We start from the raw sequence: 21416 nt of genomic DNA on the forward strand, positions 1-21416 counted from the left end.
TGAGCTTAGATATGAATTGATCTTTTGACCAAATGAGGGGGCTTTGTCTCCCTTGGGCATGGATGACTTTTTTCTTTCTCCTTTTTTTTCTTTTTAGGGTGATACACCCCATGGTGTGGAATACACCAGATGTTGCCATCAATGCTATTGATAACAGGGACCTGTTCAGCATAGCCATTTTTGATGACATCATCACGGAAATGTACATAATCCTGATGGTACTCTTTGTTTTTCTGAAACTTTCTTTTCATGCTCAGGACACGTTCTTCAGCAATGCATCGATGGTTTGGCATGATGACATTGTCAACTTTGAAAGGTAAGTCAACACAGTAGTTATCGTTTTCACGATGAGTTGTTGCTTTCCCACGGTTCTAGAAGCTTTGGGGCATTTGCGCCAATCAGCAAATCCACTTCTGCATTAACACATTGAGTGCCAGCGACGCCATATGGCGTCATTAGAAATTTACCGTAGGCTGCCAGCGACGCCAAATGGCGTCAGTAACTCCAAATTGTTTTTTTGACGGGGGGGGGGTGTCGATCTAAGCTTCTTACATCGCCTCTTACAATATTGTAGCTATTGGAGGTCTATAACCTATTTTACAAACCCCATTAGGTGGCGACAGCACTCTCCTGATAAGAGAAAGTGTAGCCAAACACACAGAAGAAGTCGCTGGGGAAAAAGGAAATCGCATCGCATCCGTCCGTATGCATCGACATGCATGAAGCCAAACGCCAGTGCCTGTGCCCGCAGCAGCTGCATCCGCTGTCACAGCTGAGCACCTCCGTGTCCGATAGCAACAGCAACCTGCGACAGCACATTCGCATAATCAGTCTTATTATTCTCAACTGGAAGCATTGTGGCCCGTGACAAACACACGCGGAACCAAAAAGCTGGATGTCGCGCACCATTCACTGTGTGTGCAGCAGCAGAGAGCCACCAGACACATAAGACACACCCAGGAGGAGGCGTGTGCAGTTGAGGGGGGGGGGGGGGGAAGCACGCAGAGCACGCAGAGCAGCATACACTTCACCCAGACAGACCCAGACATCAGAAAATTAGCTTCAGAGTCAGTGATGTGCTTGAAATGTTTAATTTCACAAAAGGCTCATTATCTCAGCTCGTAGAAAACAAGGTCTGTTTTTGGTTCAATCAAGCTATCTTCTCCGGCTCATAACTAAAGAACGGAAAATGGGATCAATAAACTTTTTTTTGCAGGTGATAGAAGAGAGTCTCATCGTTATTTGTGCGTGTTCAGTGTTTACATAGTAATTATTAAAGAAATTATATGACTGTTTTAAAATGCATTGCGGCCTATGTGGCACAGCAAGCAACCTTTTGCCCAAGGGCCGTGGCACTCAAAGTGTTAAGCTTGGGAATCTTAATTCTCTGTAGATAAGGCCACTTTTTGAGATCTTTCTGGCTGACAATATTGTCTCTGGTAACTGGCATGCTTGGTTGAGTATACACCTCAGGTAAGTCCAGAAACCTGTTGACATCATATGCAGACACTTGCAGGCCGCCAGTCAGTACATGAGTCTTGACAGTGTTTGCTTGTCCCATAGTTTGGAGAAAAATGTGAGTTGTAGTGCTGTCTTTGTTGAGCCGTCTCATCAAGCGTTCTATGCAAAAGGTGGCTGAACTTCATGGATCCAAGAAAGCATAAGTTGTCAAAACGTTTCCGTTCTTCGCCTTTATTTGCACGGGAACAATTGAAAGGGCACATTCCTGTTTACCGGCCCCAGTGCGAGCACAGATCTGATGAGGGACAACAGCATTGCTTATTGGCTGTTCTTTCCTGATGTGTCATCTTCTTAAGTTGTGCACAATTGTCTGTTGTGTGATTACCTTTGCATATGCAACATGACACGGTCTTGCTCTTTGATAAGGCAGATGTAGCTTTGAGATCTGTTGAGGTATTGACAGCTGCCACAATTGCAACATTTTTGTTATTGCTCCAGGATTTTGAGGGCACTTTCCCTTTAAAGGCAACAGTCTGCATGTCCTGTATATTTCCAAAAATGGGGTCAGAGAGAATCTTGACTTGCTGTTCAAGAAAGTGGACAAAATCAGGGAACTGAACCCTAAATCCGCTTCTCTCCTGTATGCCACACGCAGCTGTTCTCCATCTTTCTCGTAACTTGTATGGAAGTTTCATCACAAGATGTTTAATGTTTGACGGCACATTTATCTCCTCCATGTATTGTAGGCTTCCCATCATATTACAGCAGCTTCTCAAGAACAGCACAAATGTTTGAAGCGAGCCACCATCCTCTGACTTTATTGTTGGCCAACTTAAATCCTTTTCCATATAAGCTGCTCCAATCCTCATTTCATTGCCAAAATGTTCTTTTAACAAATGTTTGGCTCTTTCATAGCCTTGATTGCCTGGCATATACAGTAATAGCAGCTTCTGACCAATTCTCTTGGCTGCCCCCTGGTGTATTGCTCTAGGTAGTACAAGCAGTCTTGGAGATCAGTGAGTTTGCTTTCAATCCCTTGTTCAAATGCCATGATAAAAGAGCCATACTGCAGAGGGTCACCATCAACTGTTGGTATTATTCTTGGAGGAAGAGATGCAGAGTTTTGTTGATGAAGCAAACGAGCTACAATATCTGCCTGCTGTTGAACAATGTTCCTCATGCTCTGACTTCCATCTTGAGTTGAGGTCTGAGGTACACCAACATTGCCTGTCCTTAATGTTTGAGAAGACTGAACTTGTTGCATTGAAGGTAAGTGAGAAGGTTGAGGCTGCTGCATTGGAAGAAAGTGAGAAGGTTGAGGCTGCTGCATTGAAGGTAAGTGAGAAGGTTGAGGCTGCTGCATTGGAAGAAAGTGAGAAGGTTGAGGCTGCTGCATTGAAGGTAAGTGAGAAGACTGAGGCTGCTGCATTGGAAGAAAGTGAGAAGACTGAGGCTGCTGCATTGGAAGAAAGTGAGAAGACTGAGGCTGCTGCATTCGAGGAAAGTTATCCTTTAGTTGTGTTTGTGCAGGTTTCTTGTCTTTAGGACGTACAACAAGTGGGTTTGATAAGAGCTGTTGTGGTGGTGGATTCGACTGATGTACAACAGCTTGTGATTTCTTGAGATATGAGTTCATTCCATCAGAGTGGACACCACCCACTTCACTGTTTTCCAGAATGGCTAATTTAGCTGTAGTAGCAGCCAATTCTGTTTCCATTTCCAACTGTTCCTTTTGTCTTTTCAGTTTTATCTGCTCCCTGTGCAGCTTTTCCTCTTCATCCTCCAAAGCATGTTTCTTTTCCAGAGCAGCCATGCGTTGTGTTAGTGCTGCTTTTTCAGCCCTTGCTCTTCGTGCTGAACTTGTGGTAGAAGAGTGGGGGGTTTGACTTTTCTGTGAAGCACTGTCTGTTGGTTTTATGTCATCCTCCTCTACATTAATTTCTTCCTCTTCATGCATTTCATTCAAATTTTCATTTATTTCATTCAAATTCTCATTTATTTCATTCAAATTTTCATTTTCCATTTCAAATGTTTTAGCCTCCAACAACCATTTACTGACATCCTCCATGAACATTTAATTTGCTTTATATTTAGGTTCAAACCAAGTTTGTTGCCTTTCATATTCTTCATCAGGCAGTGGCATATCCATCAATGAGTTGTGGGTTTCAGCAGCAACATCACACAACTTTTTAAACTCCTTAAAAAGAGTTTCAACATCACAGATAATTTCATTGGTTGCTTTGTGGAATGTCAGGTTATCAATCTGCTTCTTAATTTTAGAGGCTTGACTTAAGTTTAACTTCTGATTTTTTTGTAGAGTTTCAATCAGAAGCATGAAACCTTTTGCAGTCAATTTTTGTTCTCTTTTTTCCTTTTCCATGTCACTTTTAACAGCACCTTCAACATCACCATCATTTTCAATATCCACTCCAGGCAATGATGACATGACGTCACGTTGTCCGCACAAATCCATTCAATCACAGAGAGCAGCAATTGATCCAATATCCATTCCTTTTATGCGCACGTCCAGTGACATTAATATCCAATGGCACAGTCCAAACATTCAACATGCGCAGTCCAATTTCCTTATAAACCAGCCATCACCAACATTTAAAGGGGCGCATTTTTTCCTCTTCAGCCAAACAGCGTTAGGCACTGAAAAAACACTGGCTTATCCAATGTGTCTCCTTTAACTTGCCTTCCTTGATGTGCTGCCCACATGAAGAGAAGAGTTGTTCACAGCTTGATTCCACAAACAGCTCCTTCCAAGTCCAAGCGCCGCTCATTCCTCCATTCAGGAAGGGTTCTTACTTGTGTAGTGACTATCCAAAAAATCCAAACTTAATTAGTCACTTCTGTAGGTGTGTAAGGAATGTTCTTCACTCGTATCCATGTATGAAAAAGTATAATGTCCAGAAATCAGGTTTCCATTTGGGTGATGACGCCACAGGCGGTCCCATTTATTAATCACCAGGTTGCAGCAGAAAAAGAGTACATTACCAAATGATATGTTGAGAATGAGTTGGAATGCCGGGTTTGACCAAGACAGTTTTACGGCTTTACGGCTTTATGGCTGTACGGCTGTACGGTAAGAATCGTGTGCTCCCACCACCTACAGAGACAAAACTGAATCTCATAGTAATTACTGCTAGTTTAAAACACCTGTGGCAAATTGTGCTACCTGAATCACATGGAAAAACCATATACTGCCATCTTGTGGCCAGAATAAATCTCTACACCACAGAGTGAACCACAACCAGACAATTCTAATAAGAAAACATAATTATTGTAATTTAAGAATTTCATAAATAAACGTTCAAGTTAGCTGTTAAAGTTAGCTATGAATAAACGGCTCCTACAGGGGTAATATTTGATGTGGTAATCATAATGTTACCTTAGAACCTTATCAATCACTGTATTATTCACAAGACTGAAGAGATAACACGGATTTAGTTTAGATAAACAGCCAACTTACTAAGAACATTTTGGGTTCGGGCCGGGCTCAAGCCCATAAATGGAGCCAATGGGATGGGCCGTTCCGGGCTCAGACAGAAGGTGCACGGGCTCGAATCAGGCATGTTCTTTTGGGCCCGATCTTCTAATTTGCGTTACTTTAAAAATGCTTTATATTTTAATTATGTACGCCAATATTGGCAATACATTTCACACATCTAACATGTCGTTAGGTGTTACCCCTTGTCTGTCTTGTCTTTCACACTGAACAGCTCATTCAGATGCAGCCAGGGATGCTAAGTTTGGTGATTCTCCAATAATGTGTCCCACATTGTCCCACATAAACCTACTCTTTGTCCTATATTTAGTTTGTTGAGATCTGGTCACAAATTGGTCTGGCAAATTCATCAAAATATGACTGACAGACAGACCTATATAACGCACGCACACGCACACACACACACACACACACACACACACACACACACACACGCACACTGAACTTACTTAACGAGTATTTCAATTAACAAAGACAAGCATTCTAGGAGACATTCCCGAGGGGGGAGGGGGCAAGAAATTACTCTCTCTTTCTCTGTCTGTCTGTCTCTCTGCCTCAATTTACTTTATTTATCGCACGCACGCACACACACACACACACACACACACACACACACACACACACACACACACACACACACACACACACACACATACATACATACATACATACATACACACAAACACACACAAATTGTCCCCAACCCTTTCCGCTCATAGCAATCAATATATTCTTATGCCACACTAACAACAATACAACTATCGATTGATACCTAGATCTATTAAACAATGAAATGTCATAGTATAAAAATAACTTCTCAAATGTCACCAGAATTCTGTCAGTAGGCTATTATTCTGTATTTGAAACAGGCTAAGATAATATAAGACGTGAGCAGCTATGATGAAACTGCAGCTGCTTTTTGACCTTAGCTGGTGAAGTCAGCCAATGGTTCCCTGTCTTTGTGAAACTTGCACTCTACAGTGTATAAGCAATTCACAAAATTCCAAGGTACAAATCATTATTGATTGCCTGAAAATGTCAAGTAAAGGCTATTATGATTATATCTGATGTTTTATCAAAACAAAGGAGCCCCTGGCCAAAGAGGGAATTAAACTTAAACTGTTAACCAAAATATGTAAAGGCTGACTTTGTTTTTTGTTTGCTTTTTTCTATTTATGTTTTTGATACCATGAAAAGAAATCAAGGTGGTACTCTTTTACAGTATGTGTTGGAAAATATAAGCCATGCTTATAGTGTGTATAATTATATTGTGGTGAGTTATTTTACATACAGTACTACTAGTTTATTGTCACTTGGTGAAGATCTTGGGCCCTATCTGCCGACAGGCGCTATCCCCTAATAGCGCTTGCGCACCTATTTGCGCGTGCCTTAAGGCAGGGAAGATAGCAGTCCGCCTTGTGCTGTCCCGTCCGCCAGGTGTTACGGCCAAATTCCACTGAGTCCATGTTCGGTCCGTCTGCGCTGCGGTGCGGCTTCGGAGCCGATACGTTTCCACTCAAATCAATGTGTCAACTCCCACCTACTCCACTGCGTTGCTTGTCTACTCCGTCCCAGCTCCGACGATCCGGAGCTCTCCGAAGCAGATACGCAAGGCTTCTATTTTTCACAGATGTCGGAGCAAAGCCGCAGCAAGTTGGGCGGAGCCAGGCATGGAGTCAACAGGGCAGAGGTGTTTACAGCATTCAATATCAAGCCAGAGGACAAACATGTATGAGGAAAAGTTCATCATTGACGTGGAAAACCACAAAATAATATATGACACGACACATCCTTTTTACAAGGACAACACCAAGCAAGTCCACCCCTCCTCTGCTTCTCCAGTTGGGAACAATGATCTTCTGCCTGTTTGTTGTTGTATTTATCCCACATACAAATTGTCTCGCGCGAATGCGCGCTATTTCACCGCGAGAACTTGTCGGTCTCATCACTCCAGCTGTCTGGCGGAGCGGAGCCGTGACTGAAGCCGTGTTGGCGAAGCACAGAGCACGGAGCAAAACCGGAGCACAGCCGCAACGCAACGCAAATGCAACCAGTGGAATCCCGGCGTTATGCCGAGTTTTGCACCCAAGCGCCGGCAGCATCCCCACCTCACAGGGGTAATGATTTATACAGAAATGTAACTGTTTAAAAGTGATATAATTGTCTGGTAGATGTGACCTCCCTGATTTCTAAGTTAAAACAGCCCCGAAATAGCCCCCAAAATGTCTGCGCAAACGGGATTTGGGCGGTCTTAACTACCAGAATTATTCACAGGCGTGGCCAGGCAATGCTGGCCATTACGTCAATCAAAACCAATCAGATTCCCATCTCGCAATGGCTGTTTGCGCGAGGCATGCAATATGCTGTAATTCTCTCCATGCGTAATAGTGTACTCACTCGTGCGAGGACAGAGAGAGCTTATTGACAGATCGTTTGTGGTGCCAACGACCCTCGGACATAAATAGCCTATGTCCATTGTCCAACAAGTTTTCTCAATTAATTTCCCTCTTTGCAATGTGATAAAAGTTTCTCAGTGAGTTATACTGTAGTTGATTGCCTCACTGAATTATCTGCTAATACCCAATTTTAGCAGTATAATTTGATGTCTAGGCTGTGCGTAATGACATCTCCAAAAGGAATTCTACTTTGCACTGTGCTGCGCTGCACGGAGATTACGGGTATTTGAGGTATTTGCGCACAAGAGGTCTTTAGTTTAGTTTAGTTTATTTGTTTGACAATTCAAATTAAAAGGACACTTCCATGGTTGCAACACCAGAATACATGCACAATTAAAAGAACATCAAGGATAACACAAAAAAGTTACAGAACTTATTTCCATTGTGGTCCTTGTTGTAGTAAGGTAGGTGTGTGTGTGTGTGCGCGTGTGTGTGTGTGTGTGTGTGTGTGTGTGTGTGTGTGTGTGCGTGCGCGTGCATGCGTCCGTGCGTGCGCGCGTGTGCGTGTGTGTGTGCGTGGAGACAGCAAAACAAAACATTGGTCGTAATCACATGTAAAAACACAAAAGCATACAGAAAATATTCACAACAACAATAATCATTCAGACACTATTATGTTAAAACTAGTTCATTAAATGGGTTACAAACAACCCTGCCTACAAGCCGACAAGGTCCTTTTCAAAGCTCTTAGCGCAAAGTAATTGCGCGCTGCTGACGATAGGGTAATGCCATCTATCCCACATTTTAGCACTGAAACACCTGCTTTGGCATGTGGCAGCCTATGCCCAGTACAATTATCACAGGCATGCGCTTGTGTCCGCCCCCAATTTGCATTGCGCACGGTGTTAAACGAGCGCAAACGCTAAATTAGCGCTTTTGGGAAGATAGGGCCACTTGTTTATCCTAAATGTAAAATTTTCAAGAACTAAGAAATTGCTTTTTTTCAGGCTTAATGGCAGTGAGTTTCCAGAAGGGTTTTGAAAGGGTTTGATAACCCCAAGGGGTTGGACAATTCTTAATCCTTCAATTTACACAAAAATCACTCAAATTGGACTCATGGCGTTTTCACATGACAACAGCGACCTGTTGGGAGCATAAGTAAAATGTCAAACCTCTGCAGCAAATGACTTTTTACATCAGTTTTCTAAAGGCTTTTTGTTTTGAGGGGCTCTCAGTGTTTGTGGTCTGTATTTCCATAGGACACATTAGATGCATGGAAATGTTCTTTTAATGGTGGCCATGTTTGGCGCTGATGATCCGTGAAGCGCCCCTCTGGTCAGGACACCTTGTGTTGGATGCTGCACTGTCTGTCCTCTGGGCAGCATTAAACTGGTGCACTCACCTCTTTAGCTAAGCTACATTAGACACAATTATCAGCCAACACGTCACACTCCGCCCCCGCTGTGCCCACACATATCCAGACCGGAGCTGTTGAAAGGGTTGGATCATGTTCCAAGGAAGTGTGGAGACACAAAATATAGACACAATATTCATGTTCAAGACTTGACGTCCCAACATGTATCTATCCTCCATAAAATGCTGCAGCACTGCAGACTATTTTGTTGCAGAATGTGTGAAGTAGAATGATACAGCGGCATTATAATAAAACATCTCAGAAATGATAAATTACCAGATCACACCTGAAGCCTGGAGAAACCTAATAGCTACCAAAACTTGAATTTTCCAATGAATTCCTTTTGGAGCCAGTGTAATAGTGCTGCGGTTCAATGATGCGCGTAGTGAAAAGTGTGTATTCTATGATGGCTATATTTGTATGTAAATAGACTCAGATTCGATTTGAGTTCCCTCAATATTTCAATTTAAGTCCCTCCTAAACGCTGTAATGTGTTTTTCTGCTCCATAATGTTGGCTCCATAGAGGCCCAGGGCGGGGGCCACCCGGGCCAAGAAGCGAGTGATGGAGTTCACATCACTGAACTGGACAGCATCTGAGACGAGAAGCTTGGTGGCTTTGCCTTCCTCTACTACTGACAGGTTCACACTCCCCTTCACATGCTCAAGATTTAGAATATTTATTGACTGCATTGTACAAGTACGCACATGTGGAATTCTGATGCTAGGCGGCTCCATTGCAAGACATAGTGCAAGTACAGTACATAATCGCACTCAGTCAAGGTACTGTGTGTGTGTGTGTGTGTGTGTGTGTGTGTGTGTGTGTGTGCGCGCGTGTGTGCGTGCGTGCGTGCGTCGTTATTTATTGTTGAGGCTTGTGGAAAGAAGCTATTCCTCAGGCCGTTGCTGCAAGCTTTGGAGGGTCCTGTATCTTCTCCGTGACGGTAACAGGGAGGAGAGCAGGCTGTTGTGCGCGTGTGTTGGGTCTTTGATGATCTTTCGGGACTCGAGGCACCGCTGAGTGTACAGATCCTGCAGTCTCTGCACGTGCTGGGGCTTGCGGTACTTGTTGGTACAGCTGCCATACCAGGTAGTGAAGCAGCCTCTCAGCAGGCTCTCAGCTTCAGGTTACAAGGCACCAAGTCTGAACGGCTGTCAACCAAACAACCTTTAATAACACCGCACACCACCATTACCACAACAGCCATTATCACGGAGACCAGCGGCTGTTCTCATGGTTACCAGAGAAAACCCCGTCCCAACAGCAACGTGGGGGGGGGGGGGTGAAATGTGGCAGCAAGTTGGATGAGTGTTTGGGGGCGGGGAGGGATGAGGGGCAGCAATGGATGCTATTAGTCCTCTTTAGGCTCCGCCTCCTCAGGAGAAGTCTCCTCATACCTTCTTAACGCCTCTTTTATTTCTTCTATGAAAGCCTCCTCAGTAGAAGTCTCCTCATACCTTAACATCTCTGTTAATTCTCCTTTGAAAAGTGCTACAACAATGGGGAAGCCCACACAGGCTGGAACCAGGTACAGCAGGGCCGGCTGCGCGTGTTTGAAGGTGTGCATGACAAAGATGGTGAGACCCAGACCGAAGATATAGGCCAGGAAACTGGAGTAGAAATATGTCCTGCTGTTCTTCTTTAGACTGCCGTCAAAACGCAGCATCAGGGCGATGAAGATGCCAGGGATCACGATGTCGCCCAGACCTAGCATGGCAAAGTTACTGGCTTCCAGACCTTTCTCCAACAGATCCTGAGGAAACACCAATTTGATGGGAGCCTCAAAGGACATAGCAACTGTTACCATGACGTTAGTTCCAAACACCCAGAAGACATCATAGAGGAACAAACCACCCTGCAGGATGCAACCAGTGTTGAGGTTGTTCAGGTGCAGGAGTTCCACGCCGTTCACCGCAAACGCTAGGCCAAGCAGGTTATTGGCTATCCAGTGCTTTTTGAGTATGTACCAGATGCCTACCACACTGCTGGTGAGCAAACACACCAGAGTCTTGGTGTCAAACTCATAGTTGATTATTTCCTCCTTTGACTCTCCCCAGCCCTGAGTGAAGACAAGCTGGTACTGTTTGTTATGGTGAGTGGCTGCAAAGACCCGGGACATCAGAGGACTCATGGTGTGAGACAGAGCCAGGATCCCAAGGACAGAGAAGTAGACAGACAGCAGCAGGTTGATGTACACCTGGGAAAACACCTTGAAGAAGATGTAGAGTCCAAAGAGAGTACAGCTGGCAATGATGGGAAACCTCGCTGCATCTCTACTGGTGATGGTCTCTGCCATGATTGGATGGTCATGGCATGGCTGGTTGGATGGACTTGGATGGTCATGGCTGGTGGACTTGGAGCAGGTGACAGAGCGCAGGGCTCCAACAAAGATGGGCAGCAGGGCCATGAGAACCAGGCTGCCGTATGCCAGCGCCGTGCCCTCTGGGGTGACCATGAACCGAGCCGAGCCTGGCTCCAGGGCCACTGCCGAGACTTGGTCTACTTCAGACATGCTGTTTTCACGGATGATTTAGGAGAATAAGTAAGTGGTCGAGCTATGACTTACTTGAGTGAGAGTATTCATCTCCCGCCCTATTATAGTAGTAAGATTGTAATTGCTCGAGTGACATCACTTGTGAGATCATCATTGATGACATCACAATTGCTCGAGTGACATCACTGATGACATCATTATCGAGTGCTCGAGTGACATCCCTGGTGACATCACCAATTCTATCCATAAGTGATATCATCAGTGATTATGACAGACCATGTCATAGACATTGTGACATCATCAGTGATGTCATGAATCCTTCTCTGCAGAGGCTAGTAGGACCGGTGCAAGTCGAAACCTCGAGCTATCAATGATATCAGTCGGTGATGTCATAAGTGATGATGTCATCAGCGAGCGGGGCATCTGTTGGTGGTGTGTGGCCCGTAAACACAGGCCATCACTGCTGGAGCTGTCTGCAGTCATGCTGGTCCTGCAACACTTCCTCCCACTGATACAGGGTAAGGATGTGTTGGTGATAACGGACAACCGCACCACAGTTGCCTACATCAATAGGCAGGGCGGAGTGTGATCCGCACTTATGTTGAGGGCTGCCAGGTGCCTGTGGCTCTGGGCTAGTCTCACAGTAGCCAGCCGTAGATAGATATCTATGTCTGGTGCACTACTTTTGAAAAGTGGTAAAGGACGGGATCATGTCTATGTTCCCCAGGTTCTATGTTCCCCGGGTTCTATATTCCCCCGTTTTTCACTAACCTCTCCCAGCCCCCACGCCAAACCTAACCTCCCCCCATGCCTAAACCTAACCTCCCCAGACCCTAACCCAAAACCTAACCTCTCCCACCCCCACGCCTAAACCTAAGGTCGGCATAGCGGGTGGACACAATTTGGGAAAAACGGGGAACATAGGACCCGGGGAACATAGGACCCGGGGAACATAGGGATGACCCCTAAAGGACTGCCCCCTAAGGCTGGGTTCACACCGGCGACCCAAGCCTTGCCTATGCCTTGCCTTTACCCACGCTTTTAAATAGGCGTCCGTTTTAGTCAACGAGGCTGTGTACACAGGGCGCCTCAGCGTGAACCCTGCGTGTACCCATGCCTTGCCTGTGCCTTGCCGATTTTATCGTTTAGGCGAGAGTTCTATTTTCACGCCGACAAGGCGCGTGCAGGCAGGCTTTTCTGTCAAGCCATGAAAGAAAAACGTGACAATATCCGTGGGAAATGGCAAAGTCAACTGAATTTCAAAATAAAATGGAGTTACTACAACAGTGTTGAGCAGAGAGAGAGAGAGATTGACGGGTGGCTATCACGTGAGGCTTTCTCCCTGTCTGCAAACAAATCTTCATGAGAGAGAATAGCCACCGAAGAAGTAGGCGCTGAGGCGCCCTGTGTACACAGCCTCGTTGACTAAAACGGACGCCTATTTAAAAGCGTGGGTAAAGGCAAGGCATAGGCAAGGCATGGGTCGCCGGTGTGAACCCAGCCTTACTTCTGTAACAGTCCAGCCAATAAGATTTCACCACAGGATTTCTGATGGCAAAACCCATAAATTATGACTTGTGATTCAGTTGCTGGAAGCTTACCGACGTACTTCCCACCCTGGTCAGGGTTAGGACCCTCCGGTTGCGCTCACACATGGATGTAGGTGTATAAGGAGTATGTTGTCAAGGCTGGTTTAGCTCATTTTAATCAACTTCTCTGTCTCTTTTAACATAGCCTACACCGCTGCTATTAAAAATGTGATTTGTTTTTCACTCACATTATATTCTTGTAGCCGTGCGCTTGACATCTACGATACGATACATTCAGGGTTCGTATTTCGTATTACATTCTTGTGACAGCTAGTCCAATACAGCAGCATGATTCTTCAATATTGCTTGTGAATCGCAGATATGTTTTTAAGATGTATCAGTATTTACAGCGGGCTTTCACTTCCTCCTTCAGACAATAACAAACACCTCTCTCCTACTGCAACTACTCACAGGACGGTGATATCTGCCGGGAGTCTCTGGGACATGATTGACAAGCGTCACAGCCACTCAGCTGAGATTGATGCCTTCATGTATGGAAATCTCACTAGCACATGTAACTGAATGAATGTTGAGTCCTTGTGAGTCCAGAGTGATAGCGAGTAAGTTGGTTAAACTCACTCCCCCAGTATAAAGACACGTTAATCAGCTCCTCCAAGGGAGCTAGCTCTCTTGGTGCAGTGGTTAGCGGGTCCGCCCTGTAAGCCGAAGGTCGGCAGTTCAATTCCACGCCTGGGCAAGCCCTTAACATGGGTTGCTGCATTTAACACCAACACAATGCCATTACACACACAACTAACTCCATTTCAGGCTTATTCAGCTCAGTAATTTCCATGGTAGAGCAAAGACAATTCTTGGTAGGGCTTAAGCCCCGCCCTACCGCCGCCGCCCCTGATTATTGCATGTGGGTCCAATTGGATAGGAAAGTTTGAACCACTGGTAGACATTTTTTTTAAATGGCTGCTACGGCAACCAGGGTGCAAGTTTGTGATGGCCAATATCCAGTTTTGTTCCCAATATATCTATCAACACATCTGTCAAATTTGGTGCTTTTATCACAAAATGAATTGCATACAGTATATAATTATATTTGCTGATCATGTTGACCACTATAAGCTTTACCAAGCAGAACAGCAGCAACATGAAGCAAGCCTCCTCTGCAAACGGCTTGCACTGTTATTTCAATGCCGAGAGATGTTGGAGCTACCATCTAACCTAGGGTACTTGTACAGCCTGTTCCTTCTTGTTTTCTGAGTGTATCAGGATGTGTTGGAGATATTCAACTAAATAGTTGTCACATTCTGCTCAGGGACCTTCCTGACAATCTAAGCACATCCACTGACAAGTATGATGGAGCTAGGAGGCTTTAGAGAAGATGGGAAGTGCAATATCTCTCTCTCGCTCTCTCTGCCTGTCTCTCGTCTCTCTCACACGCACAAACATGCCTTCTTCCTGCAGGCTCCATCACCTTCTCACTTTGTTTGTCTGTCTGCCCCCATCTCTCTCTCGCTCTCTCTATCCCTTATGTCCCTCATGCTCTCTTTCTCTCTCCCACCCCTCCTTCGTGTCCTGTCCCCAGTGTTCATTGCCACATTGAGTTTTCACAGGAACTTGAGCATGAATATTTAATTAGCAACAGCTGTTCGCGTGTGTGTGTGTGTGTGTGTGTGTGTGTGTGTGTGTGTGTGTGTGTGTGTGTGTGTGTGTGTGTGTGTGTGTGTGTGTGTGTGTGTGTGTGTGTGTGTGTGTGTGTGTGTGTGTGTGCGCGTGCGCGTGCGTGTGCGTGTGCATGTGCGTGGGTGTGTGTGTCTGGTACACGCTAACTATTCTCACAGGCTCACTGACTGTCAGCTCAATCACAGTTTCACACACCACACGGCCTGCCAAATAGCATACACTACGCACACAGATTGACGTACATAAACCAGTGTGTGTGTGTGTGTGTGCAGAAACTGCACATCCAAAGTTTAAGATCCAAATTCATATGTATGCATACCCACATGTGAACACATGACACACAGTACATCCAACTTCCACCACACATCTACAGTATGTCTATTTTTCAGCCTGCTTGGCCCTTCTCCCTGTCTGTCCTTCCATCATCTCCCCCCTCTCTTTTCCTTCATTTGCTCATCTGTTAGCTATGAATTATGTATGATATCCTTATGGAGTGAGAAAAGTTAGCTTGGGGCGTTCATTCCACACTTAACGATCATTAGTTGTTTCTTTGTGCCAATTAGAATCTGATGGCCAATCAGGTCCTATTTACAGTCATCCAAGTCCTGCATAATGCAGCTCAGCACACCTGTTATGTTGCAGCTTAGGTTGTGATTCTACTAAAAAAAAGTGGGTGGTGGTTTCAGGCTTTAAACAAAATCGCCATTCAAGGGTGTCCGTGTGTCCGTGTGTTCAATGAGGGAGAACGCGTGCGTCAGCCATCGGGAATTGAACCTTGGAGATTTTTTCCGCTTGGACGCAGCCACGCTCACGCATGCACACGCGCGCGCGCGCACACAAACACACACACACACACACACACACACACACACACACACACACACACATATATATAAATGCACACTACCAAGTGCCCAGCAGACCTGAAAGCGCTGCTACCCCCCGCTCATGTCCATGGCCGTAACTAGCTATGAGGACGGGGAGGTCCGGACCTCCCCTAATATTTCAGAGAGAAAAATAAAAAAATAAAAAATAATTTTTTTTTTACTTTGTGTGTTGTGTACGGCTTGGGTTGTGTACCTGTGTTTGTAGGTGTCATTTTGATATGAATTTGGCTAAAACAGTTTGTGTTTGTTAGTTACAATTATGTTGACAGGAGAGCTGAGCAGGTGGTGACATGAAAGAGAATATACTGAATAATGACATCACAACAGTATAATCTTAATGTTGATTTAAAATGATATATTACTCTAAATATGGCTAAAAAAGGGGGGAAAAACCCTCAAATTTTTTCCGCCTCCCCTTGCTGGACCTCCCCTATTTCGGAACCCTGGTTACGGCCCTGCTCATGTCCCAGGTCGAACCACCCGGAGGCTCCCACCCAACCATGCCCTGTCACTGCCCAGGGCAAACACCAAATGCCTGGACAGGAGCTTTCTCCACTCTGCCATAGCAACATGGAACAGCCTTCCCCCTGTGGTTGTTGGAGACATTACATCAAGCAGTGTTGATGCCTTCAAGAAGAGACTGAACAAACACCTCCTCAGCACGAGACTCTAAAACTCAAGGACTTCTAGTTATCATACTTAATCACTCACATATATGTATGAGTAGCTGCAGATCAATGCTAGGCTCTCTGAATGTTGTTCATGAAGCCTGTATCTGTAATAGCATAATAAAAAAAAATATATATATATATATATATATATATATATATATATATATATATATATATATATATATATATATATATATGTGTGTGTCACAGGAGGTTTTTCCAGTGAGGCATAGGAGGATGGTCCTCTATTTTCTAGAAGAGATTGGGGATTTTATATAATAATATATATATTTTTAATAAAATATCAATCAAATGTGTTTTTTCTTAATAAAAATCATGCTATTCTTAAAATGCTTCAACAACAGTGACACCCGTAGGGCACTGATGGAGCGGCATGCAGACAGAGTCTGTGCCAGTCCCTGGTCATGCCCTCGGGGGGTAGAGGAGAAAAAAATCCTCCCCTAGGGCGTTTGATTCCCATGGTAATTTATGTCATGCTAAATATTGAAAACAGCTAAATATGATTGGTTGAAAACACATGCATTTCACAAGGAACAGTGAAATTATGTGTTTTTCAACCAATCATATTTAGCTGGAGCATAACCCGCCCTCACCAATCAATACCAAACAATTAATTTATTCAACCTAATTGGTTGTTGATTGGATAGATCGGTAAGATTGACATTGTATTGTCCAATGTTGAATGAGTCTCTCAACGCTGAATCCAGTTCACTACGAGGAAGTGATGACATCAAAATTCCACTTTGCTGTGATGAGCTGACAGGAATATATAGATTTACACGACACTGACGACAGTAGCAGCATATTATATTTCCCTTATTTGTATTGACTTTTTATCAAGCAGTAAGTTAGTTCACAAGCCAGACAGTCGTTGCATTGGATTACGAGCCAACACGAGTTGAGTTGCGGGCCGCGGTACGAAGTGTGGAGACCGAGAAAACTGGGATATTTGCAATGTCAGAAAACTGAGATATTTGCAACATCTTGGCTGCATATGGTTACACTACAGACGGCATGGATGTGTAAGTATGTCAATTCATTTCAAGTTATCCGGGCCTTCTACTAAATTCGGCCTGCAAATGGTCCACCAAGCAGCGCTATTTTTTCGTATTAATATGAATAAAAACCGCAACCTTAAACTCCCACATTTTTTAACTGAATTTGGCCCGTAAAATCCATGACTGACAACGAGTTCATTTTTAACGCGTGAGTGGTGATTTTTATACCATATGAAAGTAGAAGAAATAAGGAATCGATTGGGACCAAGCATGTCAACCTAGCATGTCAGGAAGTGGGGGTAAATAACGCTCCAAAGTTGATGAATTGGAATGTAACTAAACGAGTATGTTGATAGTGCAGGGGAAGACACTCTCTGGTTCCTAGATGCAAGAAAGTGTAATTTAACGCTCTTTGACAACAGTTTCGGCCGTATAGCCCATTGTCAAGTCTCATACAAACACAGTGCAAGACTGTGGGCTGATTGAATGGACAACACCTGTCCTGTGAAAGCACACCTGAGTGTGATTACAATGACATCATAGGATCGGTCATGCAGTAATAGGCTAGATTTAGACAGTAGATTAATGAAAACATTGATGTCAGAGGTAGGCTGCTGTATACCATAATATATCATGAATCTATGTGAATAAATAGATTTATATAAATAGTAGTCACAGCCTAATGCATAGAGATAAATCCTGAAACCTTCTCGCAACAGTTGTAGCCTAAGCCAGTGGTTTTCAAAGTGGGGTCCCCAGCAAAAAGGGGGGATAATCTATTTTCACTATAATTCCATGCCATCCATCCATAAGTAACACAATCTAATATAGTGTAGAAGTGAGTAACTAGGCTAATAATAACCATAACAGCACAAATAATTGACAAAAATCTCGAAATAAATATACAGTATTTACTCTGAGAAATGAAATAATGAGAAAAGGAACAATTATTGATGGTTAAAACTGAATAATGACATCACAACAGTGTAATCCTAATGCTAAATTAAAATGAGATATTCCTCTAAATCTGTCTTCAAAATGCAAAAGGGGGAAAAAGAAACGCCCACATTTTTTCCGAGAGTTTCCTCCCTTACTTTCAAGCTCACCAGCCGCCACTGGTGTGTGTGTGTATATATATATATATATATATATATATATATATATATATGGTATAGCTTGCTCGCTTGCTCTAACAAAAAGCATCATCAAACTTTTTTAGTTTTTGTAACCAGCTAGGCCAAACCATTGAACATTATTGAAAAAATTATAAAATAGATGGCCGCATACACAGATACCATTCTTTTTTCACAAGTACTTAAAAAGAAAACTTGTGTGGAGATACAAGCTTTCTGCAGGATGCCCTGAGAAGGTGCTGTTTAGATCAGTGCTTCTCAACTGGTGTAGCCTCAGGACCCACTATTTTCCTTGTCATGAAGTCGCGACCCAAATTTCAGATTTTTTTTTAAACCACTCAAATTTATTGCACAAAAAATAGCGCATTAATTTAATACACAATGCCTTCATGCACTGTAAAATGAACAAAAAAGTGCAACAGAAGTGCAACTAGGGCTAAAAACCAATTGAAATAAGGCAGACTTGAATTACAGGCCTATATGTTTTTAAATTTAAACAAGTCAAACTGGTCATGCTCAGAAAGTCTTATTTGAACTGTATGAAATATGAAATAAAAGGCAGACTTATCTTGAATTACATGCCTATATGTTTTTAAACAAGTTAATAATAATAATAATAATAATAATAATAATAATAATAATAATAATAATAATAATAATAATAATAATAATAATAATAATAATAATAATAATAAAACAAGTTAACCTGGTCATGCTAATCCAGTTTCAATAGTCTGAATTTAACTAATATTAAATAAAAAGGCAGACTTTTCTTGAATCACAGGCAGGCTATATGCTTTTTAGTTAAACTGGTCATAACTTTTAATTAAACTGGGGCCATGCTAATCCAGTTTCAATCATCTGAATTTAACTAAAATTAAATATGAAATGAAAAGGCAGACTTCTCTTGAATTACAGGCAGAGCATATGCTTCAGCTTGTTAAACAAGTAAAACTGGTCAGGCTAATCCAGTTTCAATAATCTGAATTTAACTCAAATGAAATATGATTTTTTTTTTTTGGTCAATGTCCGCGACCCAATCAAAACGGCCCCGCGACCCAAAGGGGTCACGACCCACCAGTTGAGAAACGCTGGTTTAGATGACACACTGTACTGTGGGGAGAAGGTGAAACTGCTGTTTAGATGACACACTGACAGTGTGACACTGTACTGTGTGGAGAAGGTGCTGTTTAGATGACACACTGTACTGTGGGGAGAAGGTGAAACTGCTGTTTAGATGACACACTGACAGTGTGACACTGTACTGTGTGGAGAAGGTGCTGTTTAGATGACACACTGTACTGTGGGGAGAAGGTGCTGTTTAGATGACACACTGTACTGTGTGGAGAAGGTGCTGTTTAGATGACACACTGTACTGTGTGGAGAAGGTGCTGTTTAGATGACACACTGTACTGTGTGGAGAAGGTGCTGTTTAGATGACACACTGTACTGTGTGGAGAAGGTGCTGTTTAGATGACACACTGTTGTACTGTGTGGAGAAGGTGCTGTTTAGATGACACACTGTACTGTGTGGAGAAGGTGCTGTTTAGATGACACACTGTTGTACTGTGGGGAGAAGGTGATGAACTCATTCCAAAAAGTGACGAGTAGAAAGGGGAGATGTTAATTCAATTCGCTATACAGAAAGCATTCATGCTTAAAATCCAATGCCTGTCAGTAAAGTATACTGTATGCCAGAAGGCCACACTGAAACCCAAGTACAGGGACATAGAATCACAACGGATAAAAAGGACATTTTCCAGGGTAATGATAATGATAATGCTACTCTCTCTCTCTCTCTCTCTCTCTATCTATCTCTCTCGCTCTCTCTCGCTCTCTCTTCCTTTCTCTCTTTCTTTCTTGCTGGCTCTTAACAGTTTGTAGCTGAAAAAAAGAACAAAACGTTTGTTTTGTTTCCCCGAAGCTGCTGCTGGCGGTGGCCTCACTGGCCGGCCTGGCCTCCAGGCGTCCCTGTCCTGCCTTTGATGCACATGCGCAGTACTGATCAGGGGCAGTTTTAGGATGACACCTTTGGGTGGGCTCAGCCCCCAAAGAATGTATATGGTGGGCTGCAGACCCCCTAGGGGGGTGCGAGGGCGTGCCCCCCCGGGAGAAAATGTTGTACATTTTAAAGTAAAAATTTATCAATCTGGTGCACTTTGAGATCAAAATGAAGAGACTACCGTAAATTCCGGACTATAAGCCGCACCTTTTTTCCCGTTTTTTGGGCTTTTTTGGCCCCTGCGGCTTATATAACGGTGCGGCTTATCTATGGATTTTTTCCAAAAAAAAAAAAAAATCTCTCTTTTTTAGCACTCTTTCTAACTATAAATCCACTTCTGTTTTAATTTCCTCTCTTGCCCTCTTTTCACCACACTGTATGACACTGTATGACACTGTGTGCACTGTAAAAAAGAAACACAGGTGGTGTTGTGTTATGTTGTTTTGTTGAAATGTTAATAAATGGGAGCTTCCTCAAACAGCCATCTCTTTCCCGACAATCCCCTCTGTGCATGAACCCTTACATATGGTAATTAAACATTAAAACACAAAAAAAAAAAAAAAAAAAAAAAACATTAAAACACCCGCGGCTTATAGTCCGGTGCGGCTTATATATGTAAAAAACAGTCAACTTTGCAGGTGCGGCTTATACACCGGTGCGGCTTATAGTCCGGAATTTAGATCTATGAAGAAAGATTAATCAATTTATCAGATTCACTCTTCTTCTTCTGTGTGTGTGTACTTCTTAGCAGATACAGCTTCTTCTCACAGTTCCTCTGTTCTCCACCTCCACACAAAATCAATAAAACAATAATCTAAGAGTGACTTGAGGTTAATGAGGTACCAAAGAAGTTAAAGGAATTCACTTTATAAACTATGGCAACCATGAATAAAGCTAACCTTCACACATAGCAAGCAACACTGCAACAGGCATATCAGTGGCTATTCTAAACATAGGCTACGATTTAACACATTACCAAAATGGGTGGCTACTTAGCATTATGCTAGTGGCATTTGCATATCAACAGCCCCATTAACAAACAGCTTAGCACTAGTAGCCTAGTTTACACCTCAGCTCAGTAGCCCCACATGCATGATGTTGCCCCCATTCACTTCATAGTAAACTCTGGTTGACTAATGAAGTTCATTTACAAAATATAACTTAAAATAAAGGCTTGGCTTGGTGGTGGTCTCTGTTGTCAGTCT

The 21416-nt window shown here is 43.3% G+C and overlaps 1 pseudogene across 1 annotated transcript; it reads right to left on the bottom strand.

The window, feature by feature from the left end:
- Nucleotides 1-10132: 10132 nt before the first annotated feature.
- On the bottom strand, nt 10133-11293 carry LOC310777829 (minor histocompatibility antigen H13 pseudogene; annotated as a pseudogene). Its single transcript has one exon. The product of its transcript is annotated as a minor histocompatibility antigen H13 pseudogene (transcript).
- Nucleotides 11294-21416: the final 10123 nt, after the last annotated feature.

Source organism: Poromitra crassiceps, assembly GCF_964638095.1.
Source record: "Poromitra crassiceps genome assembly, chromosome: 6".
Taxonomy (NCBI): domain Eukaryota; kingdom Metazoa; phylum Chordata; class Actinopteri; order Beryciformes; family Melamphaidae; genus Poromitra; species Poromitra crassiceps.